At 39.4% G+C, this 5590-nt stretch overlaps 1 long non-coding RNA gene across 1 annotated transcript; it reads left to right on the top strand.

Moving 5' to 3' along the window:
* Positions 1–321: 321 nt before the first annotated feature.
* Positions 322–3868, top strand: LOC121855739. The gene is made up of 3 exons (XR_006086835.1): positions 322–528; positions 2230–2362; positions 2771–3868. It is a non-coding gene; the product is annotated as an uncharacterized LOC121855739 (long non-coding RNA).
* Positions 3869–5590: the final 1722 nt, after the last annotated feature.

Raw genomic sequence — 5590 nt, 5'->3', positions numbered from 1 at the left:
CATCATGGTTGTTGTGTTCGCCATCAGGTTCCTCTTCTCACTGGCAGGTGTTGTTGTTGTTGTTCTTCTTCTTCTTGGTGTGAGAATTCAACTTATTTTCTAGCATCTTTTTTTTTTCTTTCAGAGAATATCAACTGTTTGGGTACCACGCCTACCGCTCCTCCAACTACCACCACACCAACAACCACCACCACACCAACAACCACCACCACACCAACAACCACCACCACACCAACAACCACCACCACACCAACAACCACCACCACACCAACAACCACCACTACTCCAACAACCACCACTACTCCAACAACCACCACAACTACCACCACACCAACGACAACCACAACTACCACCACACCAACAACAACTACAACTACCACCACTACCACCCCAGCCCCCATAACAGTACAGGTGTCTCAAGGGTTCACTGTCCCGTGTTCGGACACTGACCTACTACACATACTGCCGCGGGTGAGGGAACTACGCTGCAACCTGTTCATCTTCTGCGGCCCAGACGACCAGTACTCGGTAAGCCACGGAGGATGGACTCTCCTCTCACTTATGGCGGAGACTTTATTCCTCTGGCTGCAGAAATAATCAAGTTGTGTTACGTATCAGAGAAAGACCAAATTATCTTTCGTTGTTATTTTATAGTTTTATGTTTCTTGTTTGGACTTCACATAGAGATATATTATATTTATTTTTTGGAGATAGACTTAAGTTTCTATTTAATTTCTTGTAAACTGTTTACACCTCAAGTACTAGATGTGTTTGACTCATTGGGTGTTTAAGACCCAAGCAACTAGAGGTAGTTCATTAATGGTTGTTTTGCTTACTAGAACAACACGTGAGTATTATAAGTACTCATAGACAGGTGTTATGATATATATATATATATATATATATATATATATATATATATATATATATATATATATATATATATATATATATATATATATATATATTTATATATTTATTCATAAGCCTGGTCCACAGGACTAGGCTTATGAATATTATGAATATTCTGTATAACCGGGAGGACAAAGGTCCTGCCAGGAGGAGCTGAAGGCTAACAATCAGATCAGTATCGGTGCATCAGACAGGTAATTTATGGTATTTTATACGTTCTGGGAAGGCCGGTATTCGGCAGCCAGCCAACACAACACTTAATATTTCCCAGAACATTTTATCATAAACTAAAAGAAAATCTATAAAAGTTTGGTAAATATCAGTAAACAATAGAAATCAATAAAACAACATATGTAAAAAAAATAAATTGTAATGGAAACAAAAGACAGTGACTGTTTATACGTCAGTGTTGTGTGAGGAACAAACACAGAATAGTAAACTCTGCAACCTGTGAAACACCTCAGTCCTTCCTGTGTCTCCTCCCTTACACACACACACGCGGTCAGAAATAACCTGAATGTATAAAAGAATAGTTGTGATGGAAGCAATATGACAGAAAGTTATCCCAAGTTGGTGAGGCAAGTGAGGCAAGAACGGTGTGTGTGTAAGTAAGGGACAATCGAGGGCAAGACACACACACACACACACACACACACACACACACACGGGTAGTCATGCCCAACGAACTTCGGATAAAGTTCTGTCATTTCGCTTCCTTCACAATTTTCCTCTAAGTAACAAATCATGATAGTTTATGGTTAGGTTAGGTTAGGTTAGGTCAGGTTCATCAATAAGGGAAAGTTTACGATAAGAAATTAGAATAATAATAAATTTTGACCTTTATGAATGCGTAACGTAAAATGTTCTATAGTCATATTTATAGACCTAACTAATAACAAAACATAACAGACCAATTAATTGCCTATAAAAACTCCAGGTAGAGTTCAAAGGTTTTCTTGTAGACATCCCGGGGAAAATTGTTAAGCAGAGATGATGTTTAACGCGACCAAAATGTGGGTAATACTGAATAATCTTTGTATCAGTGTTACTAAGTTGAGTGACGCAATCTGGTTGAGTGGCGTGAAGGTTGTACTCAGCGAGGGTGTGTTGTAATAATGTTGGCGATACTGGGTGCATTAATCCCATTCATTGCCTAACAAATATGTGGTTCCAAACACTCACCTCGTGTCCTAAAGGTCACTCGTTCGATCCCGGGTACTATATTATTTTATTTACACTGTATTGTACTGTATTGTATTATATTTAAGATATGATGGATTATACATAACCTGTGTGTGTGTGTTCGTGTGTGTATAGGGTCAGAGTAACCTGTGTGAGAGGTACTACGAGTGTCGGCGGCAGGCAGGAAGTTGGGAGATTATCCAACAAGGATGTCCAGTCGGTACTCTCTTCAGTGAGGACAACGACCAGTGCATCCCTCGACCTAAACGTAAGTCTCTCTCTCTCTCTCTCTCTCTCTCTCTCTCTCTCTCTCTCTCTCTCTCTCTCTTTCTTCCATTCTCACATATCTTTTTTTTTCAATTTCCTATTCCTTCTTTCTCACTCAGAGGTAATATCTAGTCTCTATTTCAAACTTAAGATAATATATTAATTACATTAGCATGACAACATTTATTAAAGTGCAAACAACGGAACTGATGGTAAACTCTACTAATAACAAAAAACATAAAATTACAAACTCAGCCAACTAACTCATTATGACAGCAACTAAAGAAAATAAGTACATTAACACATTCTAGATACAGTTAACGAATATATTAACAAATACTGAATTAGCATATTTGACAAGGTGATTGGTTCAAGGCATTAAAACAAACCCCTATACATTTCTTTACAGAGGAAGAGCTGTGTGACATATTGTAGGTTGACGGCCGTGTTACTAAGACCGCCTCAACCTGTCATAGGAAAAGAAACTCTACTGTAGTCACGGCCTAAGACCTCAGCTGCCAAGACGGAGGTTAATTAAAGCTTAAGACCGTCTCTGCAAAGACCAACGTGATCCCTGTCCCAACCTCAGAAAATCAACTCAACGAGAATCAACAACATGGCAGTCAATAGCTGAGATAAAAGATAAACGTACATGCTATGGCAGATCACAAGAACCTGTGTGTTGGCCAGCTTGTATACGTGTTTCCCTTACTGCAGCAGACAAGTCCTTTCTCATCACCAGGCAGAGAACTATACCGAATGAGACCTTCAATGTCCGTTTCATCACCAAAAAATCATAAATTCATGCCATTCTCTCTTTTGTGTGTGTGTGTTGTATCAGGTTATTGCTTAAACTAATATTATTTTTCATATTGTTTAGTTGTTTTCACCTGCAATGTAAACTGGTGTGTGTGTGTGTGTGTCTGTGTGTGTGTGTGTGTGTCTGTATAATACCCAGTGAAACTTACTAATGTCGCTTGATGGCATAATAATAATATTACCATGTATGCCCTGCGTTTAAGATGGAGAGAGAGATAGTATTACCGTATTCTCCTTGCATAATAGCCTACACATGTGCAACTAGCTATTTCGTCTATTATATTTACAAAGCCACATTCAAAACCCTTATAATTAATACACAAACTAGCCCCTCATAAATTGCCTCATAATCGCTAAAGAGGGTGAAACATTTGTCTAATTAATAAAGGTTTAGGCAGGTTTCCCCTAGTCATTGTTTACACCTACGAAGCTAACATATATGACCCCTGAACTATGTGGGCCTCGAACCCCCATGTAATGATAGAGTTTTGTTTATATTGTTTATGTTGTAACTTGTTTTCTTGTTTATGTTGTGTTTTCTTGTTAATTGTTGTTTATTTTGTAATTTATTGTTGATTATTGTTCATCCTGTATCCTGCCGTTAACTTATTTATTTATTGTTAAAATTGTTGATATTGTTATTGTTCATTTATTTATTATCCAGCTAAATAAAAACAGTAAATTCACAGCAACGTGTATCTTTCATCCACATATGGCTGTCAGCTGGTTGTATGAGTACATATGGCTGTCAGGGGGAGCTGGTGGTAGAGCGGTACCGTTCTTGCCTTGCAAGCAAGATGTCACTGGTTCGATTCCCGGGCCGGCGGAAGTTGTTTGGACACTCTTCCTAGTCCCCTTCGTCCCTGTTCACCTCGCAGCAAAGTAGGTACCTGCTGTAAATCGGAAGTTGCGAATTCATATTCAGGGACAAGTTGTTGGAGCTTCCAATAACTTGTTTAGACATAAACCATTGACTCTTCAGGCTTCTACGCCCTCGACTCATGAGACATAAGGCAAGCATGAACTTAGCACGCTTCCCTGTTGGGCGCTGTAAACGCTTCTGCGTTTCACCTTACACAAGGATGTGGGGGGGTGCCCAATAAATGAAAAAAAATGGCTGTCAGCTGGTTGTATGAGTACATATAGCTGTCAGCAGGTTGTATGAGTCTACATATGACTGTCAGCTGGTTGTATGAGTACATATGACTGTCGGCTGGTAGTATGAGTCTACATTTTGCTGGCAGCAGGTTGTATGAGTCTACATATGACTGTCAGCTGGTTGTATGAGTACATATGACTGTCGGCTGGTAGTATGAGTCTACATTTTGCTGGCAGCAGGTTGTACGAGTCTATTTATGGCTGTCAGCTGGTTGCATGAGTACATATGGCTGCCAGCTGGTTGTATGAGTATATAATGCTGTCAGCAGGTTGTATGAGTTTACATATGGCTGTCAGCCGGTTGTATGAGTACATATTGCTGTCAGCTGGTTGTATGAATCTACATATGGCTGTCAGCCGGTTGTATGAGCACATATTGCTGTCAGCTGGTTGTAACATGTCAGCTGGTTGTATGAATCTACATATGGCTGCCAGCTGGTTGTATGAGTATATAATGCTGTCAGCAGGTTGTATGAGTTTACATATGGCTGTCAGCTGGTTGTATGAATACATATGGCTGTCAGCTGGTTGTATGAGTACATATAGCTGTCAGCAGGTTGTATGAGTCTACATATGACTGTCAGCTGGTTGTATGAGTACATATGACTGTCGGCTGGTAGTATGAGTCTACATTTTGCTGGCAGCAGGTTGTATGAGTCTACGCTGTCAGCTGGTTGCATGAGTACATATGGCTGCCAGCTGGTTGTATGAGTATATTGCTGTCAGCTGGTTGTATGAATCTACATATGGCTGTCAGCCGGTTGTATGAGCACATATTGCTGTCAGCTGGTTGTATGAATCTACATATGGCTGTCAGCTGGTTGTAAATGACCACACAGGTAAATAATGAAACATAAGATCATAAGAATGGAGGAAATTGCAGCGGGTCTATTAGTCCATACTGGGCAGCCCCGTTTACACCCAACCCCTATCTCTCATATATCCCTCCAACCTATTTATGAAGCAATCCAGTGTGTTCGAGTTAATGATGAAATTCGGTAACTTGTTCCACCCATCCTCTACTCTATTTCGAAGCCCCAAAACTTGGTGTAGCGTAAGAGAAAAAATTATAACTTAATGTATACTGTAATCAATAAAAGGAAACATTGTTAAACATAATAAAAAAAAATGATTCCTACACGATTACATATATATAGTCAGGAAAATAGTTATAAATATTAAGTAAAAATGAATAAAATGAATAATATCTTTCACTCACATTAGTACACATCGATCATTGTGTTGGGCAAGC

Source organism: Homarus americanus, unplaced genomic scaffold (assembly GCF_018991925.1).
Source record: "Homarus americanus isolate GMGI-L3 unplaced genomic scaffold, GMGI_Hamer_2.0 scaffold15894, whole genome shotgun sequence".
NCBI classification, from domain to species: domain Eukaryota; kingdom Metazoa; phylum Arthropoda; class Malacostraca; order Decapoda; family Nephropidae; genus Homarus; species Homarus americanus.
Note: the sequence above shows the minus strand (reverse complement) of the source record. Positions and strands in the feature narration are given on the sequence as shown.